The sequence below is a fragment of the Psittacula echo genome (genome assembly GCF_963264785.1).
Source record: "Psittacula echo genome assembly, chromosome: 3".
In the NCBI taxonomy this organism is placed as follows: domain Eukaryota; kingdom Metazoa; phylum Chordata; class Aves; order Psittaciformes; family Psittacidae; genus Psittacula; species Psittacula echo.
In genome coordinates this window covers 63273697-63298856 of record NC_137736.1, presented here as the reverse complement: position 1 = coordinate 63298856, position 25160 = coordinate 63273697, and positions in this window count along the sequence as shown.

Genomic DNA, 25160 nt, shown 5'->3' with positions numbered 1-25160 from the left:
TGGCTTACCTTGACTGAAACTAATAGAATACAGAAAACTGAAAACGACAGAGACTCTATTCTGTATTTCCATCCCTGTAGGTGTTGCAGGTAATGTCAGCAGGGAAGACTGACCTTACAGTGTTTTCTTTTCATTTTATGTAATGAAAGAATGATGGGAAAGAGAAAAACAGAAATGTGTGGGAGGGAGCTGAGTCATACAGATTAGCCTCTGGATATGATAGGGGGATAACAGCAGCAAGAAGGGGAGATATATACTCCACCCATAGCTGCAACTCTCCTCTCCTCATCTCCTAATACACTTTATGGGTTTTCTTCTTATGCTGCAAATGTGATGGCAGGTTTGGCTGGGCTGCAAAACAGGGGCTGTGCCAGGTGAGAGGCTGAGCCAGCTGAACTCAAAGGATAAATTCCTTACTTCATAGGTAATAGCAGAATCAAAACTTTGGGTGAAGTCTAACCTCTGCTGGAAGAAAGACAGAGGGACTGTGTTAGTATCACAGAATCATAGAATCATAGAACAGTTAGGATTGGAAAGGACCTTAGGATCATCTAGTTCCAACCCCCCTGCCATGGGTGGGGACACCTCACATAGATCATGTCACCCAAGACTATGTCCAACTTGGCCTTGAACACTGCCAGGGATGGAGCATTTGCCACTTCTTTGGGCAACCCGTGCCAGTGCCTCACCACCCTCAGAGTGTCTCTGGAATATAAACAAATAAAATCTCCCAACTAGCATTCTTACAAACTGGTGATGACTGTGTTCTAGATAGCCTTAGCTAACCTACAGGAAAACTCCCTTAATCTTGACATTCTCCTGGTGCAGACTCAGTAACTATAAAAACGAATACAAAGGAAGACCTCCTTGGCAACCAGATATTATTCTCAAACAAAGCTTTATTTTTTGTGCAGGTACATGACTGTTACTGCCACAGTGATCCATCTAGCCTGATATTATTTCTCAGAAAAATGAAGACTATTTCCAATAAATGGACAAGAAATCCTTGTTACTATTTTGCAATAACTTATTCATTCCTCTTGATTAGTATTAGACCTATACCTCATGAGGATTTATAATTCTCTAGTGAAATTTCCAACTGTTACATCAGTGCCAGCAGATAATATTGTTGTACAGCTTCTTTTAAGTTCTTCTTAATAATTTACCAAGATTTTAATCTTTCAGAAAATGCTGCATGGTTACATGTTTTATGATGCAATGACATGAAACAGGCAAATTTTTTTGTCTGCCTTCTTTTCTGTATCTGTGGCTATAGGCAACTCTCCAGACAGAACAGCTTCCCAGGGACCAGCAATTACCAGCTAGCTTGAGACTTCTACAACAGGTTTTCCTCCCTGTGATTCATTGTACAGAATCCAGGTAAGAATACAAAAAGAGTAAGATGTACTATACTTTGTACTCCATGCCACTGACTTTCCTTTCTTTCTAAATCAAGGTATTGTCCCCAAATTCTACCATTTTGTATGAAGATGAAGATGAAGATTATGTCAGAAGTATCTGAGAAAATGACGTCTGGATAATAGTCAGTGTAGGTTTGAGGATTGGTATTTTTTTATGGGTATCTAAGTCCAGTTGCTCATGAACTTTTTTCGTTGCCTTGAATCAATAATTAAAATAACAGCATTATTGCTAAAGTGATTCTAGTGGAGTCTCAAAGGCCACACCAGCCACCTAAGCTAGCTAGAATCATTACAAGATTTCCTCTGCCAGCTGCAGGAGTGCAAGTCAACATCCACACCACACACTATGTCTGAGCAAGGTCTTTGTTCCCTGTTGTTCCTTCCACTGGCCAGATGCAGTCCATCATCACTGTGAGAAACCACTAGACATCATTCAATGGACTGGTGGGTAAGAGGCTCTTGCTGTTGCTGTTGTCCCACCTACAGCTGGCTAGAGCCCCACCAACTCCAGCAAACCCATTTCCACAGAACAATGCTGTCTTTGTTGGGTGTTAAGGGCGTTTGAACAGCTGCACTTCCATAGGAATATAGCCCCCAAATAAAGCTTGCCTGTATTTAGGCCCAAACAGAATCTCTCCTTCACACCCGATTTCAAGGGCTAAAGATTGAACACAGTATTTACATTTCATATACAGGCGACGTCTGGAACCCTTATGAAAACATCATTATATTTATATTCAGTGTATACAGAACCAAGGCTCATTATGTCAAAGCGATGCCAAATCAGAGACTAACACCTACACCTGATTATGAAGCAATAATATTTTTCACTAAAAAGTATTTATGTTATGTATGGTATTTCCATCATGTCTACAATAGCACCAGTGATCAATTATAAGTCCTGCAAAGCTTACCTGCCTTACTTGTCAAGTGGATTATTGTGAAAAGGTCCCTAAAGACCATCAAGTGACAAGTTATTCCACATTAAATGGAAAATCAGTCCAGTGGTTAAAGAAGCTGTTTTCTGTACCAGGAATCTTGAATTTTCTTGAATCTTTCAAATTTTGAGTTTGAAAAGAAATCTATTCAAACACTGGTACTGTGATATTATGTAGTATTTCTGATGGACTCATGTGAAAGCTTCCCTCCTTTAGATAGCTTATTAATCAGGTGGAATGAAAGGAGCAAGTGGTAGACAGATTGTAGACTAACCTGATCCTGACCACATCACAACTGGCTTGATATCTGCTGGTTTTCAGTCTCAGTCTTTCAATTATTAAATGCAAATTGGCTTGCTTCTTCAACAGTACAAGGCTATGGCTTTAGTACTAAAGTCTCTGCAGAGAGCATAGCAGATTCAATAACAAGGAATTTGACACTGGTCATATGGAAGATTTAACACTTCCTCTACCACAGTGTAGCAAACTGAAGTTAGGGAATAGAAACTTAAGAAGATTTGTACAGCCAATTGGAAACCCAGAGAGATCCAACCTTTACCAAAAGTCCAACAGCCACCTGTACATATTCAGGAATCCAGCAGTCAGTCATAAAACTCTCAAAGAGTTGACAAAAATGATAAGCTGTTATAGGCATAATTTCTTTGATTGCATCTATGTCTTACTGTGCACATACGCATGGACTGAAGTAGGAATTCACAAGTAGTAAGGGATGTTCCTATTCTGTCTCATTTTCCTTTAGCAAAAAATGCTTGTATATGCACAGCTGTTGTGGCAACAAGGCATATCAGTGTATGCTGGTCCTCTTCAAGCAGTGGCAGCGATGTAACAGGGAGGCCCATGGCATGATGCACAAACATGGACAGTGGGTCTGATGTTGCTGCACATGTGCTGTTGATTCCTCTGTGTCAGATATATATCATCTGTGATCCTACACAGCAATCCTGTTGCAGCAATAGTGGTAACTTCTGAGTGCTGAATAGGGATGGTCCAAGTCCTCAGTCCTGGAGGATCACCCTTTAAGATGGCCCTGAGTGTGTTACTGATGTCTCCCACTTGCCGTCACCCCGGAAGAAAGCCTGTTTTCCTGGTGAATCATCTCAGTGAGGGATCAGCCATCACCAGCTTCCAGATGAGCTCTTAGAAGATCCCTGAGCAGCAGTGCTTCTTCCTCATTCAGGTAGGAGCACTAACGTTCCCCCAAAACTACCATCCACGGAGCACTGTGTCCTTAGCAGAGAAACAGAGTGGAAATTTACTTTGGAGTTAAACAAGTAGTACATAAAGTGCCTGCCACATAATGGTTATGTAGCTTATTCTCAGCTCTCCAAAGCACTACTCAGAGCAGACACTAAATCCATCCCGCATGGCAGTTGAGAGATATGCCCCTTTCTTCAGCAAGGAAACAACAAAACATCTGAAGCAATGTGAAGTGACTGGGAATGACCAACCAGCTTCACCAACAGCCTCGTTTTCTGGAGGAGGGGATATGATGAGATCCAGCAGGTAACTATAGAAACTCAGGGAAACTCAAGACAGCCCAGAAATTACCAGTGATGTGTTGGTACGAAGCATCTCTTGTGCAGTCGATTCTGCTTTTATAAAGTAGATACAGAAAGAAGCTGTAAGTAGTGGAAACACATGAGAAAGTTCAATTTAGTGGTATTTCACTCCCACTTAAGATGCTTGCAGGTGACTACACAGCTCAGTGAAGAACAGAGTGAGGAATCAAGGAGGGTGAGACTTAGATTTCAGTGTAAAGTAGTGTTGCTCATTTATTTCTCTCTGTATCAGTCTGCCCCCTGGGGTATTATACGAACAGGTTAAAGGCTTACATTTCCAAAGAAGGGGATACACATTCTACAAACGTAGCACTTTGTTTTATGAATGCCATTTTTGCTGGTGAGATTGCCTAAGCAGCCTTTTGCAAAAAAGAAAGAAGAATATTCATACTAAGAGCTGGGAGGCCACACTGTCCACTGCAAACCAGCTGTTGCTAAAAAAGGAAATGGGAAGGTTTCTAGCTCCCTTTCTATGTTAAGAAGTCCATCACGGATTATTTTATAATAGCTATTTTGATATGATAAATGCTTTCTGCTAGAAAAAGTGACACTTTTCCAAAACACCCATGTATGTTCATGGTAAGATACTTTTTCAAGTAATTGCTCTCTTTGTAAGAGGTCAGTCTGTGTGATTTTTAATACATTTAGCTGATACTATAAAAAGGCAACTGAGTTGATTTTAAATAAAGCAAATTTTGTGTTTCATGAAATTTTATTAGTTTCTTTGAAATGCAGATTTGCGTTAGCTGACCATGAAATAAAAGGCAATGGTAGCTGTACATGACAGATAAGTAGGAGCATTCGCATATTCATGCTTCACCACTCTTTTTGGGGGTAGCTTTTGTATTTACATCACTATGGACGCTGTCTGAGGGTGAGATTGTCACCTGGATTTTTAGGCCCAGCGAGAGAAGCATGTTAAAGGATTACTTTACTCCTGCTAATTTCTTTTCAGCTTTGCTTTTCAGGCTAGCAGCCTGGAAAGTATCTCTTTTCAAAGTAGGTGCTTTCAAGAGAGAAAATACGAAGTATTACAGGACATCCCATCGTTTACAACTCTTTCGGCTTCCAATTCGGGAAGTAGCTGTACCTAAGTTTCTGTTACCTCTTCAGCTCAGCCCACTTCCAGCAAGTACTTTACACAAGAGGGCGTGGTAGTGATTTAGGTAATCGGCATCAGATGAAATGCATATAGGTGTTAACAGGATCTGGGCACAAAGCATCCTTTGATGCCTGCAACTACCTCAAATTCATTTATCATTTGTGTACCCAATCAGAATACACATTGACAGCAGTGACATTTTACACCCACTTGGCTTAAGGGTAGCTGAACACAATACTCATGGCAATGAAAAAAATGAAGAATGAAAGCCCTAACTTTACCTTCATTCAGCTAGGACATTACATCCAAGCAATACATTTCCCAGCCTATGCAATTAATTTTGTTCTCATACATTAGCAGAACAGAGCAGCATAGGAATGCATAAATCAAAAAATCTATTTTCCTTTTAATTTTGAACAAATACTCCTGAAATCTTTTCTTTCAAGTTGCATTGAATATAATTACTGAGAAGACCTTAAAAGTGAAGATCCTGATTCTTTAATTTTCTCTGCGTCCAAAAGTCATGCATCCATTTCCCCTTTGATTTTTTTTCCTGGAGGAAAATCCTGGAAAAAAAGATTTTTCTTAAATGAAGCATTATAAAATTTTAGTGACGCATTTAGCAGCTTATTTCAATAGCCATATTAGTATGCTCCTAAATGGAAGTCCATGAAAGCAGGAGCTGTAAACTTTATGCCTTCCATTCAGCTGTTCTTTTTTCTTCCATTAAAACTCTATTTACAGAAGGGATCAAGCAGTATCACACTAGACTTTTTAGCTAGGTACCAACAGAATAGTCTCCTGAAAAAAGATCTGGTCCTAATTTTTTAAAATGCCCCAGATATCCACCTCATAGCCATGACACAGTTAACCTATATATCTAAGGGACCAAACTAGATACAGTTAAAAGCACAAAATGTTAGTTTTGTGAGGCAGAGAGACAGTCTATAAATCAGAGGATAGATATAAACATCAGCTGAAGCAACCCAAAATAGGGTTCCTTTGGGCTTAGACAATGTACTGCTTTCTGGCAACTGAGGTAGGCAAGGCTCTAGCCTTCTCCACCCTCCCTCCCCATGTCTGCCTAATGACCTCACATGCCAGAGCACTGCTTGGGCCATGAGATGCTGGTTTGATAATTCTGTGACATCTCCGCTCACACTGTAAACCAATTTTGCCTCACATTTGCTTAAAGGATGTCAGAGACCTGGAAGCAGCCGTTATAGCAGAAAGTCTTATTCAACTAAAACCTTTGTTGTTAAGAGCTTTTTTTTTTTTTTTTTTTTTTTGTGGAACTGTCATTTCTTAGCAATTATTTCCTTAATGCTTCACTATAGCTTTACAGTAAAAAAAAGGGTTTTTAAACAGTCTTTCCCCCCAAAAAAACCCCAAAACCAAAACAACACAACCCAAACCAACCCAAAACCCAACATGCACTACCTCTCTGCCTCTTTTGCAACCAGAATGAGAAATGGCAATTGGGAGTTTGCTGCTACAACTGAGCATTGAAGTAAGATGTAACATATAAATAGTGAGGTGGACTTACACAGTATGAAAGTGCAGCTTTTCTTCTATAAAATCATATGGCATGCACCTGTAAAACAATGAATATTAACATTACACCTGTAAGATATTTTTCTGAGGTTAGGCTCAAGAGCATGAAAAACTATGATTTAATCCCAGTGAGCCCAGATGTGCTTTCCAAATTGTCTGAGGACAGGGACAAAGAGGTATGGCTACTCACACAAAAAAAAAAAGCCTATGTGGAAGTTGTAACACAATGTGGGGCAGACTTACTATGAGAATGTCTGGGGAGGAGGAAAGGTCATTAAAAGTTTGAGGGTGGGTGAGACAGGCAAGAGGATGTGTAAATATAAGAGAGATGCAATGTGTCTCTGAAGAATGAGTTTTTGAGAGAGGAGCAAGCTGGAGCATCAGCTACCTTTTCAAAATATCATTTCAAGGTTTATAAAAAAAATAACCTGTTTAAGTGTTTTTTGTCATTCAGCTCTGAGGAGAAGATCAGGTATCTCATATCTGCACACTTATTTCAGATAGCTGAAACAGTAAAATTTAATGAAAATACATTATTAAAAATGTATCACATAGCAGACTATCAAATTAAGATGTATTTATTTCACATATAGCATACTTGGATTAAAATATCTAACATCAGCTTTTTGTGAGATAAACATATTTTAGGAGCCTGAAGTTTTATTTGTAACGACTTGCATGCAGAATGGTTCTCCTCTAATGAAAATAGGAAATATGATGAGCATGAATGACTACATTGCTACCAGTCTGGGAATAAAAAGCCATTTTCTTTTGTTGGAATGTATGTCTAATAGGTTCAAATAATGACTGTGTTGTTTTTCCAGTATCGCATGTGCTTTGTTAAGTACTCCCCTTTCTCTTGTTCCACCATTTATGCATGGAATGCTGACAGTGTCCTTCCATCTCGTGTCTGTGAATCAACTCTCCTCCTTCTCCTAAGCAGACTCCTCATTACTGTTATTCTGAAGCTTTAACTGACAGCTCACTGCTCTTCAATATCTGAATATTCTGAAAGACCAGTATTCTGCTGTTTCCAGAAATGACTTGCTCAGATGCCTGATGTTTCCTGTGCTGCTTGATCAACGCCACATTAGCAGAAGTGTCTGGCTGTGTGTGACTATGAACAGCCAGTGGTTCATTAGGTTGAATTGAGCAAATGATCACCACATTTCTCGTGGGGAAAATGCATTTGACCACTTCCTTGTGTTGGACCCAGCTTTGTCCCCTTACAAAAAAGTCACACAACCTTTGTGTGCACATTCAATGAGGCTGAAACAAGCTGGACATGTCAATGAGTCAAGTACAGCATGTTTGGTCCACATGCATATTAAACACCAGAAAACAGACCTGTATCAAATCATATAGCAGAACATGTGCTAGAAATGCCCAAGACCAGGAAACCAGTGAAGCAACATTTTGTAATTGCAGCTCAGTACCAGACATGCTGAGCTGAAGCAACACAGTGTTATGAAATTCACCCCAAATTTGTATGCATACGAGAACATAATAGCTTTTTATCATGGTGCTGTGGAAGAGAATGATGGAATTATTTGAAACAGATACTAGAGATTCCAATGAAGATGCTGTGTAGTGACCTCTGTAATAGCCTGTTTCTCTATGGATTTATAAATACAATAATTAAAGATTCAACTTTATGGCATAACATCCCTCATCATAACTTATGGGAACAATGACTCTTCCTCTTTACAATAAAGCATAATGCCATTATATTTGTGCTTCACACAAGGGCATATTAGATGCAAAAATAGGATAATCCATTCACTACAGTTTGGTGTGCTCAGTTAGGATAGAGTTACATGACTATATTGTTACACTGGTGGATATGTGATGAAGATGCGTCGCAGGGAGCAGGGAGCAAGAGAACAGAAGGTAACTATTTCAGGGGTCTGAAACATTCCAGCAGACTCCACACTATTTTTCCCCTGGTCAGTCATATTCAGAATACGCACTGAAGCTTGCCCTAGTGCTGTATCCACAGGTCCTGATCAACTCACCTCACTGGAGGCGGCAGATGAACATTGCTTGCTTTCAAATGTAAATATACAGCATGTGTCATTCCAGCTGAAGAAAAGAGGAATAGCTGATAAAAAAGCCATTCCAATCCTTCTCAAGGTATGACTGTGCACAGCCAGCTGTGTTCTGCAATGTCTTCAAGCAGCCATCAGGAAGCATGGCAAAGTCTGGCACCTGCCAAGATTAGTCAGTCTTTGTTTCTAGCTAAACTTTGACATGATCAGAGCCTATAGAGTTGCTATTCAATGAATTACTGCTAATGGCATTTATTATTAGATCAGAGCAGCCAGTTACAGTGCTTTTCAATCATTCTGAGTCCTCACATTGCCAGTTAACTAAAATATTTTATGTTACCATTAGTCACAAAGCCTCAGCAAACAGACAGTAAATTTAGATAGAGCCTGGGATCCTGAAAAGTTACACCCTGCTTGTGTCAATGTATCGTCACTCTTTATGTTAGTGCCAAGACTTGGGCTTCCCTACTGATGAAGATTTGAAATACATAGTCATAAAATGTTCTTTAGGAGTGAGCCATTGGATTAGTAGTAGAAATCATGTTCTGCTTAGTGGAGACATTAATGGTATGTTCATTAGAGGAGAAAGTGTATCTTCCTATCTACAAGGCTGGTATGTATTTATTGAGTCATTTAACTCGCAACCTATAAGACTTACTGAAATTCTCATTTGCCTCTGTACTCACTGAACTGAAGAATGTATTACATGTACAGTGTTGCAGGAGATGTGCCTAGGACATTTGAATAGGCTGCTGTCGAGAGAGGTGTCTGGTCCTCAATCACCCAGTGGAAGATCCAGTCCTCTACCTTGAACAGAAATGGTAAAAACATCCTTTTGTGTGTCAAGTTGTAATATCGGTGATAATCTGTCTAACCTGAAAAACAGGAGAGAAGGGAGGATAACATTGTGAAGCAAAATAATTTCAAGTTAGAACCTCTGTATGTTGTCAGAAAGAGCGGCCTAGCCAGTGATGCATTTGTATTAGGGATGCCCAAAGGGAGGGACAAAGAGGACGAGGGTGCCTTTGTTAACACACCAACCAATTCACTAGTAATTCATGCCAGAAGGGGAGTCTGTGCTCCCTCCACAAAGTTCTGGTAACAAAAAACCATTTTAGAAGTTAAATGTTTTCTGGAAATCATTTTAAGATGGCTACTCTGCTTAATCAGCATGAAGTTCAGTTCTGCATCAGATTACTAAAGCATACCATTACCCCCCAAGGGCTTAAAATTCCTGCAGTTTCATATCAGTCATTTTGCCATGAGCACTGCAATTCCCATAACATGATCCAGGTCTTGGAAATAAGGGTAGGAACAGTTAAAGTATCAACATTAGCTTGTCTGACACAGGCTACACTGATAAAATATGCATTTCCAGATGTTTGGCTTCAGAGCATTATTCAAACTGACATATTGCAAAGATTTATCTTAATTCACCCTGTATGCTACAACCTGGTCAGACAAAATAAAAAATAATAATAAAAAAGAAATATTATTTCTTTTTAAATCCACTGGAAGGTTGTTGAAACCCCCAAGTGGCAGTCTGTCTGGTTGCACAACAATGCACAAAAGTTGCACAACCAAATCCCTGTTTGGACTTGACCAGAAGCATGCCAACCGCCTTCCAGCTGCCAGGTGGGTTTTCTCTGCCTCAGAGGGGAGGTGGGTGTCTGGACACTGGACAGCCCTAGATGCCAATGCCCATGGCCTGGAGAGGGCTCAGAGGAAGTCAGCCAAGTGAGATGTAGGTCCCACAGCTACATGTGTAACAGTAATTTCTCCTCCTAGGTATTTTTTGTTGTCTAAACAGCAGGGTTTTGTTCCAATTAGAATCAAAACAAAATATATATTTCCTCCTAAAAATTGAGTTATTCTCTGCTTGAGTATAAACATATAAATTCCTGGTCTGTCTATTCAATAGCTGTGATTTTCATGGGACACGTGCGAGTGCACGTTTGCAGAGAGATGTAAATAGCTTTGATTAGATTAGTGAACAAGGCCGAGCAACACAAATGCATTTTGGGCACATAGTCTCTTCCACAGATATGAAACACAAGTCTGTCTTGTGCTATTTCTTTACAGCCCTGTGTGCTTCCATTAAATATTTGTGGGTGCTTTTGGGAAGAAGAAAGGCTACAATCACTCCTGCGCACCTCTGGGATTTGATCCTGGATAATTTCACAAAGAAACACAGATAGTGAGCGCTCTGTTATGAGTTGGATGCTCTGGCACTGAAGTATATTCTTTCAAGCACTTAAATAGGAATTTAAGGAACTGATGTTGGTGCTGGATGTCCCACTTCAGGTTTCCAGAGGTATCACACAGAGTTGCCTTGGTTCTGGCATATTCTTTAACATCTTGCTGCAGGCTAGAAAGTCCTCTTGGCTTACTCTTGTTAGTGTCTGTCTTTTCTTTTGACCCCATGAGACCAGGACATGTCCTGGCTTATGGTTTAGGGGACGTCCTTAACCCACCAGGTAGGCTGGAAAATGCACTTGGGAGGGGGAGCTGATGTACCTGGTTAGGGTGTCCCACTGCCCTGGTTTGTAAATTCGTGCAAACCCCCAGGGAAGGAATGCTTTGCTGTCAGCCAAAATTGGTCTTAATTCAAGCCAAGTTAAGGTAAAATAGTGGGGAGTGAGTGGAAAGAATGGATTTACTTAAACAGAATTGACAACACAGCTGCCGATGTTTATAAAAGAAATGGGTCAAGAAATGAAAGAAAAGAACATGCTTACTCAACTTAATTTAATCCAAGGGGTTTCTCTCACCAGGTCTGCTGGCTGATTTGCTGTAGATATTCCTAAGGCTACCTGCTCAGAGATTTTGTCTTCCTGCATTTTTCTGTCTCAGAATGCGTCCACCACAGAGAGAAGTACATCCCGATAGGATGTATCTGTTTTCATAGCTAATCTTCATTTCAGATTCCACTGATTTAATATTTTTCAGCAGGATACATCTTCTTTGATCTTTTGTAAAAGATACAGTCTTGCTGCTCCCTTCTTAATTAAAATAAACAATGTTTTAGTCATTCTACTAAACCAGACGTCATCTTCTTCCCTTGATCGTAATTAACCATTGGGAGACAGTATTGTCATGTTACTAATGACCAAACCAGAAGTTTAAGATGAAATTTAGAAGGACCTACCAGAGTTTGATAAATAACAGGAATAGTGACAAAAGCAAGATGGAGTAGAAGGTAGCTCATATTGAAAGGAAATATTAAAATTTTTCATCAAGAGGGATTTTTTGTTATTTTTTTTTTTGGGGGGGGGGTTGTGTTTGGTTTTGTTTTTATTTTAATAAGCCATTGAAATAAAGAGGAAGAAGTATGCCTTTAAATACCAGGAAAACATCAGCCCAATACAGAGCAGTAATATAAACCTTGATAATTAGAAGGTATTGCATATATCAGGGTTTGGAAACAGTCTGTGCACTTTTGGTCATCCCCATCAATGAAAGGTAAAAGCATGGTACAGAAGGAGTAATGAAATGATTGCTGATGTGAAAGCTTTTTATGTGACGTTAGCATGAGAGATAAAGGAATATTTTAAGATAAGTTTTATTATTGTGTTGAGGTATTTTTTGCTTTGTTTTGGTTTTTTCTGCATAGCTACTGTTATGACTAGCCTAGAGAGGAAATGCAATAAAGTGATATTAAACTGTTATCTAAAACAAATGGGAAGACACAGGTTGGATGAAGAAGATGAAAAGAAAAAAAAAAAAATCAATTGGAAAAGGAAACATTTACAAACTAACACTTTAAACCAGAATGCAGAATTCAGCCCTATAACCCCATGACAGATATCACTGAAGAAAAGCACTTTGAAGAAGGCTAAAAAGGATTAGATGCAGATAGGTGAGCAAGATAAATATCATTTAGTTATGCTTGTTAAGATCAAGTTTATAAGGAAAACAAGCTGTAGGCAGGCAAAAAATCCCTGAAGTGAAGAAGAAACTTTCCATTAGTTGTGTCACAGTGCAACAGTTCATTACAGGTGGCTTAAAGCCCTTGCCCTCAGCTGCTGGCAGGCACAGAATATTGATCAGGAGTGACTGATTGCTGAGGGTGCACTTTAATATTTTTTCTGTTTTGTATTTCTCCTTCTACAGTACTCCCCCCTTCAACCTGTTTCTCCTAGTCCCGCTCCAGGTGGTTTGACTGACCTCTCAACAATTCTTCTCTGTATATCCTTCTCATGCTGTATTTTTGTCTAACTGAACACATAACAATGTATTTTTCCAAGCAAATATTGCAGCTGGATGACAGAAACGTCCTGAAGCAATTAATTACTAGACTTTTCACCAATGGACTTCTGCTGTTAATGAAACTTAGTACATTAGGACTCTTCCATTTTTAGTTCATATGGATCAAACCACCCAGTAACATCCCGAAGAAAATCAGCTAAAACTCCTCAGATGATCATTACATTCCCTATTTCCTGGTGTTTAATAGGTAACTCAGGCAATGGTGACAAACTCCTTTGTCCTTTTGTGGGCTGTTACTTACTGGCCTAATAGTATTCCAGAGATGCATAACCTTTTTCAAACCAGCAGCTCCCTTAATATTAATTTCCTTTCCTTGATTTTCAGCCTGAAAGCAAAATCATAATTTTATTGTCATTTCTTCCCAAAGGAAAAGACTATGAAGATCAACTAGAAAAGAGAGATAGTTGAGAAAGTAGTCTTCTCATTATTGATGGCTTAGTTCATATCATGACTGCAGCAACCTGCAGTGCGTAGAAGTGGGCATTAGTGATGAGAAGCTTTCCACTGATGCATTAGAAACTCTCTTTCAGATAGTGTGTGTGAATACATTGTCCATGGGTCTGTGAGAAGGCTGCATGGCTCTGTCCCTGAAGATTTTTTTTCCCTTTTTCAACTGGCAACCTGTCACTAGTGGGGTCCCCCAGGGACTGATATTGGGCCCAGTGCTGTTTCGTATCTTCATAAGTGATCTGGAAGATGGGATCAAGTGTATCCTGATGAAGTTTGACAATGATACTAAATTGAGTGTGGAAATGAACAGTTTGGGAGGGAGAGCCAGTGTTGGATTCCCCTGTGTTGGACATTTCAAGATTCGTCTGGACAGGGTGCTGGGGCATCTAGTCTAAGTCATGCTTTCCCGAGAATGGTTGGACCATAGGATCCTTGAGGGCCCTTCCAAGCTGGTATTGTATGATTTCTTTTCAACCCCAGTGTTGTGGAGAGATCAGTCCTCATTCCTGGCTACAGCTGAGCTGTCCTGGGAACAGTGGGCACTGCTGGCTGACTGGCTCTGTTGTCAAGTTTCTTTCCAGGAGAGTGCAATGCCTTATAGTGCACCATTGCTCAGATGCTGTCCCCAGACAATTTCTTTCACCTGCTGGTTCTAGCACAAGTGACAAGTATGAATGTGGCTGGAATAACGAAAGGATTTTAAAAGCCCACCAGAAATGCAGAGTGAACTACTTAAGGGAACATAGAAACATTATTACAGAAATTAACCAGTATTCATTCTTTTGATGTCACTTGGGGGTGGGTTTGCCCAAAGGCTTTTTTTTTTTTTCCCATTGAAAAGAAGTGGAAGGAAAGGAAAGATAGAGGTAAAATAAATACCCTCTGACTTCAAAGCAGAAATGTTTCTTCTTCGGAAATTCATGCAATTACCAGATAGTGCTAAAGTATAGTAAAGGCTGAAATGTGTGAATAGCATAATATACAGCACAGTCTACACTGTACATGCCAGCAAACACTCCTCACCAGACAAAGGAATATTGCCACTTCACTATTTTGTTTCAATGAGCCAATTTACAAGATACAGGTTTCTTCATCCAAAAGATCCGAGACCTCAAGTTATCTGCATAGATTCACTTTGTCCGGGCTTGACAGGTTTTAGAGATTAAATTAAATCCAGGCAGTTTGCAGACAGGTAAAAAGGTAGATTTCTCACCCACAGAAGTTGCAATTAAAGGGTGGATGGATGGACAAAAAGCTAGCGAGAGGAAGCTAGGAGACGTGTAGCTTAGCATACATTCAAAAGGTTAAATAAGGAATTGCTTTTAACCCAGTCATTTCACTAACATCTCAGAGCGATGTTCATTATTTCAGCAGCTTTTCTTGCCTGTCTCTCCTCTCCTCTTTTGCTTGGTTTTTTTTTCACCATCTGTTTCCTTTTCCTTACCTGGTGTATAGCTAATCCACTGTGTGTACAAATGTAGATGCTTAAGGCAATTGCTCAGCCTTGAAAAGAATTCCTACCTACAATCAGTGACTTCATAGGAAGGATTCTGCTTCTGCCCAATAATTGCCTTTCACCTATGACCCCTTTTTGGTAAACTCATAGCTGTCTCATTATTACTTTAAAGAAAGATGCTTGGAATACGAATGTATTCCATTAAGCAGGCAAGTCTAAGCAAGTATCTAACACCAGTGCCCATGAAGTTCATCAGAGGAATGCTGATTGATTTTCTTTAAATAGACCAGACGAGGGGTAGAGCATTAGGCTTGTCTAAACAATGTGCAAGTCAGCATGGAGCTGTGTGTTTTCAAGAAGAGCAAAAATGGATTAATTCCAACAGCACAATATAGCACTGAGAATAGTCTAAGTATAAGAATTTAGGCTCAAACTTTTCAAGGCATATTTTTCATTGGTTTGAAAGGGAAATATTCCTATTCTTCATGAGCAGATACTCACACTTTTAAAATCATGGCATTAGCACCTAAGTATAGTTTATGTTAAAGAGCTTCGGCTTGTTGTTCTATCTGAGGCTTTTAAAATAGCTGCCAAGCGTTTACTCACAAAGGACTGTAACGAAGAGCTGAACTGAAGTAAAGTCTGTTTGGTCCATAGAAGTAGAGGCCCAATGTATTTTAGTGCTCAAAGACACATTAAACACATAACAGAATTTTCAGGAAGCTGAAAAGTGTCTTAGGCAGCAGAGTTTGGGAGCTTGTCTCCCAGAGAAAGGTAAAGCACAGAATCCCTGTGCTCCAGAAAGTTCTGTCCCTTCCCTCCCTCTCCAAACAATTTTACATCAGAACAGTATCCAGCAAAATGGAATTTCCTATTGCATAGGAAGACATTCATAGTTTGTCTCAGGCCATCAAAACACTACAGCCTGTCAAAAAAATCTTAACCATAATTGACAAGATTCCCTGATCTTCTTGGATTTTCCGTCTGTCTGGCTGCAGAGCTATGAAGCAGCTCAGCATCTGGAAGCCTTTACCTGCCTTGATTTTCTTCCCAGGTTGCTGGGGACTTTGAAGTTGCCAGGCTTCCTGTTGCAGAGTTGGGCCCCAGCTCTCAGGACGATCTGGCAAAGAACCAGTAAGGAAATACACAGGAAAAGTCCTTACCCATTGACAAGCAAATTAAGATTTTCTTTTTCTCATTTAACCTGCCCTGACAGGGCAGGAAAACCTGAACGAATGGTCAACTCTGGGGAAAGAGCAGCAACTGCTCTGATCAGAATGTATGTTTGCTCAAGGATATCTGCTGGTGACAGGAGTTGTGTTTTTAACAATAACACTGGTTTTCACATTTGGGTTATGGCTCAAGACAGGCAGTGTCAGTAAATCTTGCAAAGATGTTTTCATTGGCAGGAACGTAGGGGCCTTAAGCTGCGTTCCCCTCTCCTTCACCAGCACCCAAATGCTGCTGCTAGCTGCCACTCCTATCAATAGGAAAAACTCAATCAAAGGCTGCACAGAGAAATCACTTTCTTTGCCTTAAATAATAGTGAGCCCCAGATCTCATTTTATTGCCATAGAGAAGCACACTCCAGTTATTTTGGGGCTTTTGGGGACAAATTGGCTTAAATATATTTTCAATCAGTTATTCAGCTTCTGTGCTGCCTTTGCCATAACTCACAGAAATAATACTACGTGAACACAGGTAAGAAGTATTGCCGTCCTTCAGATTCCTGCCTGCCTCATTAACATGGACTATGATAGGATTTGCATCAGTTGTGAATATAGGGTCAGATCCTCTTCTGGTACAAATTACCTCAGCTTTCTTGAGCTGCCTGGAGGTAAGTCAATGTGTCTGCGCTTTGGCAAGCACCCCACTGTGAGTACCCTGTGGCACAGAGAGTAGGGAGTCCCCTTCCAGGTACAGAGAAAGAAAGGAAGGGCAACTCCAGCCTAATAGCAACCTAAGCACCTTTATTTACTGCACAGCCTGACAGTAGGGCGCCATGAGGGAAGCCTTGATTGGGGATTTCCATCCGATCTGTGTCCCCTTGCAAAGCAGGAGTGGTAAGAAAGGAGCAGCAGCTGCATAACTGATACCTACGGGAAACTCTTTGCTCTCTAACTGTGTTGTATTTGTGAATTCCTGCTGACACCGTGCAGCCCCTTGTAGTGTTGCTGCTGCACGTGTATGTTGTGACTATTTGCTTAGAGACAGTTTTTAAGTGCCATGATGAGAAGTTCTTCAGGTAGCTGTTTAAACTAGGCCAGAGATGTGCCTGTTATCTTTCGGTATTATTCAAGTCAGACACATGCATCACTCTCGGCACAGACAAAACATGGAAGTCTAAGGAATCAAAGATATGGGCTCAGTGTGCCTTGTAGACTTTCAAACATATGCTGACTCATTTCAAGTAAATTACCTTCTGTGCTATGACAGAAGCTAATTTAAAATCTATCTGTAGATTCCATGTACTATCATTTTGGTGCAAAGGGAAGGGGTAGATCAAAAACAGGTGCTAAATGCAGGATGAAGGTTTAAATAAAGCCCGATTTTCAGAGTGAGACTCAACCCTGACTCTTCATCTGGTTTCCAGAATACTTTTGACTTTTAGAATGTGTGTTCTGCCTGCACAAATACTCCAAAACAGGACAGTCTTTGTTATCTAGCTAATATAGCCCATGCAAATTAATTTCTTTTGATGCTGAGTATATTTTCAGCTGTTTAATCAGCTCATGATTCCAGGGACTGTTTTGGGACTACAAAGTAGCATCTCTCATGTATGTCCCTTTGGTGCCCTGGAAGCCTTAAAGACTAAGTTGTAGAGAGCAGAAGAAAAAGAGATGTGTGTTAAGAGGAGCTTTACAAATAATTTATAACAAATCCAAACCAGAATGGCCCAGATTTTGGCCTCAAACAGGACACAAATATCAGCTGTGGGGGGTCCCAAAGCTGATTTACTTGGGAGCTACCATCACAGAAGGGGAATGACATTGCACTGTCCCAGTACAAGGCTGGAGCTGCCCCTCTGCAGGGGGCTCTGATGAAGGGCTGTCTCCAGCTCTGCTTGCCCCTGGAAAGAGCTCACCAGTCAGTTCTTTGGGTGACTTCCACTCTGCAGTAGCTTGTCAGCTGCCAGGGTAATCTGCCACGTTTAAGAAAGTCTGCTGATTTTCCTGGGGATGATGTGCAAGTGGTGGTAATTTGCTCAGTGTTTGTAGTTCCAACAAGTATAAAATAATAAGTACACAGCTGGAGGATCCTTTTCCATCTTTTACACTTGACATTCACTATTCTATATTTCCCTTACCATAGTCAGTAGCATCAAAATTGAAAATAATGCATAGTGGTCTGAAGGTGCAGAAAAAGACACATTTAGATACTCACAGAAGGGGTTAGAAATGATTATAAAGAATGAGATTTTTCTTCCTTTGGATTTTCTCTTCCAAAATGTAATACTACAAGGGCAGAGTTCAGTCTATAACGTCACACAATTCAGGAAATTCTGCACAGACTTTTTTTTTTTTCTTCTTTCTCTCTCTCTCTCTTTTTTTTTTTTTTTTTAACTGAGGTTTCATCTTCATTCTCACATTTTTATGCACTGGTTTATTATCTGTCACCAGCTGCTTAATAAAAAAACATGGATTGCTTGGTTTAGGACTTTACAGGTACATAAGGAAGAAACGTACCCTAGGGCTCTTTTCCCTTTGCATGTAATTTATTTGTCTAAAGACTATCATCAGCCAGATCAATAGTTTCACTGATACTGCACTGATTACTACTGCCCAAAGATCCTGCTCTACGTAACTGTGTTATATACAGGTACAAATTTGTATCTGAAGGGGGCTTATAAGGATGCTGGGGAGGGACTCTTCGTTAGGGACTGTAGCGATAGGACAAGGGGTAATGGGTTAAAACTTAAACAGGGGAAGTTTAGACTGGATGTAAGGAACAAATTCTTTACTGTGAAGGTGGTGAGGCACTGGAATGGGTTGCCCAAGGAATCACAGAATCACAGAATCCCAAGGGTTGGAAGGGACTTCAAAAGATCATCTAGTCCATCCCCCCTGCAAGAGCAGGGTAACCTAGAGTACATCACACAGGAACTTGTCCAGCCGGGCCTTGAATATCTCCAACATAGGAGACTCCACTACCCCCCTGGGCAACCTGTGCCAGTGCCCTGTCGCTCTCACAGTAAAGAGGTTTTTCCTGATGTTCACATGGAACCTGTTATGCTCCAGTTTACAGTTGTGAATGCTCCATCCCTGGCGGTGTTCAAGGCCAGGTTGGACAGAGCCTTGGGTGACATGGTTTATTGTGAGTTGTCCCTGCCCATGGCAGGGGTGTTGGAACTAGATGATCTTAAAGTCCTTTCCAACCCTAACAATTCTATGATTCTATGATAATTAAAGTCTGCAATCCTGTTTAGTTAGTTTTAAAATTATTTGCTATTCTTTTAGCTGTTTTTTTTTGTTTTTTGTTTTTTTTTTTTTTTGTCTAAGAGTAATGATTTTTACTTTTACATGCAAGGAATGAATTCAGATTGAATAAATCAAACTCCAAAATCATCCTAATAAGTTCTCTAAGGTTTACAAATTATGCCCTTTTGTATTTAAGAATCATAACAAGGCAAGTAATGAAGTAGAAGACACTGGTAAAGCTCTGAGTTCACTGAAAACTCTGCAGGAGAAGCTGTATAGATGAGATCATTCAAAATTTGGAAAAAGAGCACCTTAGAATATTACCCATGTGTCTGCATAAAGTAATTCTTAAAATCTCAATTGTTTCTCAGCTCACATAACTTTCATATAAGAACACACATTTCAGATACTTGTTTCTGAACATCTGTCTTCTACAGCATTCACAGGTTTCACCAAAAAGTCTCAGGGTCTACAGAGAAGTGTTCCAGTATTTCTCACTTACATGTCAGATTTGGAGGCTTTTTGGACTGGGATATTTTGAAATTGAAACTCAAATTTTAAAAGATGCAGAATAAAATAAATTTTAAGCAAACCATTGTCCTGAGGTCTCAATGTTTCCAGGTATAAGTCTGCTTTAATTATCTCATCAGTTCCTGTGGTGGAACTTCTCCAGTACTGAAAAGGACAGGACAGCAAATATATGCAAAACTTGTAACTTCAGAGAGAAGCATGCTGTTAGTGAGTACACATCTGCCTACGGTTACAATACCTGCAGCTGACTGATGAAGCAGTGACTTGATTCACCTCCCAGGGAGTTGTATTTATGATTTCCTTATGGCTTTATCTCCGTGAAGGATAGAAGCTCTGCTCCTTCAGCAGGGTTTCTCTAGAGTCTCAGTGTGAGAAAAACTTAAAGACTCCCAGTGAAACATCAATATTTTGTGTTTGTCATGTGGCATCTACTCTTCATCCTATTAGAGGTCCCAGAGGACTTTAAGGATTCTGTATTTTGGTTCAGATTTTCCCAAAGTCTGGTGGATGTTGTAAGTTGAATATGTGTCACCTGTTTACTAGACATCTGTATGACTACAGCATGGAGCTCAGCATGGTGTGCACGTGCTGTATTGCGCAGACACAAAGCCCAGTACTTTTGGGAAACTAGCTACCTTAAACAGTTATTCTCCTCAAAGGCAGCACATTTGGACAGATTAGGGGAGAATTAATAGATCTACCCAGAATGGGCTGTATGCACGCTGGTTTGAAAACATCCACAGGGTAGCTGGATGAGGAGTTCACAAGGGGTTTGGTGATTCCCAAAAAGGCTGGATTGACCAGTCATGATCTGTATGTGCAAGGATTTCTTCCTAAGCAAATGCTAGTTGCTCTTTCAGAAGACCAATTTTATGGGTCTTTCCCTCAGGCACAGCATGCTTTAAAACCTGCTGAAGTGTGATGTTGGAGGCAGATGCATGACTTCTGCAGGAATCCAAGTTGCAGAAGTGATGCGGTAATGTAGTATGTGTGGTGTGCCTTGAAAGGGTGCCAGCCTTAGCAAGGTCTTACTGGGAAAATGTAGGATGTCACATCAGTTATTGAAAGATATGAACTCAATAAGGTAAATATCCAAAATGGCTGTAAGCATTTTGCGACAGAATTGGTTTTTGGCATTAGCCCTGACAAAACTGGCTGCTGCTGCCCAAGTACTGAATAGATGCTCTGGCAGAAGAATCCTCAAAATGTGCACACTCTCTAATGGGTAGAGTCACATGATCTGAAATCAAACCTATAAATACTGAAAGGAATGGCAATAAGCCTGGCTCCACTTTAGAAAATAAGATTTGTTTTCAAAGACAGCATTAGAAATATGCAGGATCTATGACAATGCAAAAAAATGGCTTTTCATTCTGAAGTTTACATATTTCTGCCCTCAATGTGGGGTTTTCAGGGAATGTTCTGAGAGAATCTGCAAACATTTTGCTATGTATTGTGGTCTCAATGGCAAACCAGGCAACCCAGCTGGAGAAACAGCATGTTGCAGTATCTCCTCAAAAGCCAGTCCAGAGTAGTACAATAATACACAAATCACTTTTCAGTCAAGACTTAATGTGTTTGCCTTGTGCCTTGCTGCACACTGTTCCTAAGGAAGGACAGACAAAGATGAAGAAAGTTTCTAAGCATCGAAGGAGCACACTTCTGGAACCGGCTTCCAGTTAGAAGGGGTCCAAAATCTGAAACGGTTTCATGTTAAAACTTGATGGCTTGCTGACAGTATTTCTATGACAAGGTGAGAGTAATCCTAGAGTCTGTAATTTAAGCCTGTGATTAAGGTTTCCAGTGCTGACTTTTTTTGGTAGACGCAGGAGATGTATACTTGTTGCACATACTGCTAGTGCTTTTAACTGATACTATGTTTTAGGGTTCTTGATTACCTGCAGGGGACAGGAAGAGGTCTGGGTCTTTTTAACTGCATATATATAACCTGGCTTTGAGGAAGAATGGGGAGAAATATAGTGGTTTACTTCCTTTGGAGGACTGAAAAGCAGCCACAGCTAGCAAAAGGATATGATATTTCATGGGCAAATGCTCCTAGTGATAGTAAACTGTCTTACAGCCAGTGGTGTGTCTTGCTTATGCATTCAGAGTTATACCAGTAGTGTGATTGGGCACAGGAAGAATTTTTTTCTTCCATTATACTGTCTGGGACTTTTGATTTGTGGGTTTGTTGGATTTTTTTGCCTTCTGTATTTTAGTGCATAGTCCGCTTCTTAGGATCAGCTGGTCATTTTCACTCCAGAAATGTCACTAGATTTCTGTAATTTTAAGTTCTCTCTTCCTGCAGGCACTTGTTTAGTGAAATTCCAGTCATTGTACTAAAGGCCTGAAGACTGGGGTCAGGGTGGGTTTGATGTCTTTTGGTTTGGGGGACCTCTGAATCATGTTGATTCATATTGAAGATCATGTTGATCCATATTGAGAAACATCTACAAGAAATAGAAAGGTGATGAACTTGAAAGGGTTCCCACTTTTGGATGCTGCTTACCAAAAGCAGGGTGCAGATGCTGTATTTGACCACACATCTTCGTTTAAAACACAGACTTTACTACTGTCAAGTATGATTTTCTGTCTTGGACTTAAAGTCCTTAATTCAAAAGCCCTAACTAAACAAACAATTGAACTACCATTTTCTCAGCAGGGTTATCACAGCAATACTTGGTAGTCTGGACTGGTTTCTTCATTTTTGGAAGGACTGTCGTATGTTTATTTAGACTTACAATATAAGGTCGGCGAGATTACCCATGTGTTTAAACTAGACACATTGCTGGATTCAGGCTTCCTGCCCTAAAGATTTTGAGATTTGCTTCTCTGACAGACAGCCAACTTTGTTTTATGGAGATATATAGTCTGTTGGTCTTCTGCCTTAAAAAAGAGGGTTTCAGGACAACGTTTATGAAAATCCTGGCTTTGAACTCATTTTCAGCTTTAGTCCAAAAAAAGCAATTTATTAGACCTTAAAACCACATTGAAAAGTGGATCTTTATTTGTATTTGGAGGAGTCTGAAAAATCACAAAATGTTAGCAGAAGATGATTTGACGCTCAAAACTGGGCCTGGCTGGATTAATCTTTCTTTGTTTCTATTAACTGTGTATTTCATATATTTTCTATATAGACATTATAGGTATATTAATATATGTATACATAAACATATATGTACACACACAGACATGTTCCACCTACTTAATGTAACAAGCTTTATAGTAATTCTAAATAGACCTAAAGAAACAATTAGGGAAAGGATTGTTCAAAATTCCTGAAATGTTGAACCACTGAGTCAAACACCATTAATCCAAAATACTGGGGAAAATACAGAAAAAGTTAGTCAACCAGGCTGCACATGTAAATAATTCCTCCTGATTCACCAGGACTGCTGAAAATGGCAGTCATCACTGATGAACCCACCCAATAAACATACGCCCATTTCCTTCCTCACTAGTTTTAAGTGATGAATGATAGTTTTACCCCTGCTCCTCCTGCTAAAGCACTAATTCAATTTCTCAGTTTTAAAAAGCACTCTTACTCACAAAACAGTTCAAATGAAGAGACTTCAGTACCTTCTGATGAAAATATTCAACTTCCCCAGTGCTTTGTATAGACAGCTCTGCATGTGTTCAACTAGAGCTCTGTACAGAGAATCACTACAGGACATGGCCCTGAGATCATGGAGAAAGACTAGCAAAGGGTAGGGAGCGGGTTAATTTATACTACCTGTAGCCAGCGTGTGCCGTATTAAGATAGCCAGAGATGCAAGGGGGCCAGATACATTAGTTACGTACATTTTCCATGGTCACAGCCTCTGTCTGGGATGTAAAGAAGGACATTAAACCAGTTCTCTGGTGGTTATGCACCTGCTGGGAATGTGTCTGTACAGGTGGAATCCCAGGGATCTTGTTAATTTGCTTCATGGATTTGGGAGGGTCTCAGAACCCGTGCTTCTGACCTCCAACATAAAATTTATAATCCTTCAGCTGGGGTTTGGCCAATGTTTATCTTCTGGATTAATAATTTTTAGTGTTGGTCTCCTAAAGCAAATATTTTACTTCCTTGAGGAAGGCAAATAAATATATGCACCAAGAAAAAATCTGTGTGACACTTCAATTTGTGTAGCAAAAGAAGTCTATGTGAGAACTGCAGCTTTAATGAATGCTCATAAAATCTTTCATTTATTATTTATATAATTATTTGCAAAGTGCTGTTGCCATGGCAACTTTTACACACTCTGAGATAGTCCTTACATAGACAGTAGTCACGATTCCAAACACTATCACATGAAGATAAGTCTGCATGGACATTTAAGGGCTTGCCAAGTTTTTTTAAAGTACTTATTGACATTAAAATAACTTCCTCCTGCTAAATTAGAGAAAAGAGCCTGGTTTTAGTCTAATTTGCTGAAGAATCAAGACTTAGGTGATAATTTTCTCCATCCATCTGGTTATCCCCTCGTAATATCTTTCAAATCTGCTGGCATAATTTCAATTCCCCTTCACTAAGATGTCTCAAAGATGGTTAAATCTGACACACTATCATGGAAAGTGGTTGTAGGAAGGAGTGAGAGTCCTAAAATATAATGTGTGACAGATGGAAATGTTCCACCAGGCGCTTGGAAGTGGTGAGCTCCTGTTGTCCAGTTGTCCACACAGCATCAAACTAGTCATGACACATGCTATTTCTTTTATAGCTAAATGTGAAACAAAGCAGAAAAGATGGAGCTGTGGGAGAGTAGGAAGATGAGAAGTTCTGGTGGACATTGGAGATGTCACAGGTAGAATATGGGGAATGTTCTTGTTGCAGTGATGGCTCTGTAGGCTTGCAGGACACTAGTTAATATGAAATTATTTTCATTGATTCTGCCACTGGAGTACAATAGTTTCCAAATTTTCCAGCCTACATCAACCTCCAGTTTAGGAAGCCAGGGCTTTGGAATTTCTGAGGCAGCCTAGGCTGCTTGACTCCTGCAGTTTCACTCTTTGGAGCAGAGACTTCCAAGCATAATGAATTACATACACTACATGTGCAGAGGTTAATAGGCCTGCACACCATACAGTCCGATCAGCCAACTGGCACCACAACCTGGTGCTTTGGTAACCATAATGCAAGGCAGACTTTGTCCTGGGACGACCTGGCTGAAATGGATTTTGACCCCTGGACTGAAGGAGATGGAGCTCTTGTAAGTTTCACAGCTTCTCACCATTCAACAGTGATAAGAAAAGCCACCAGAATCTCACCAGGCTTCTCAGTGGCTATTGGATTATGGGGGTCATGTTTCATATTTGGAAATACAGTATGACTTTATTTGGAAATACAGTATCATGACGGATACACAAATGTTAGACAGTTTCGGTTGACTGAGAAATTTTATATATGTGTA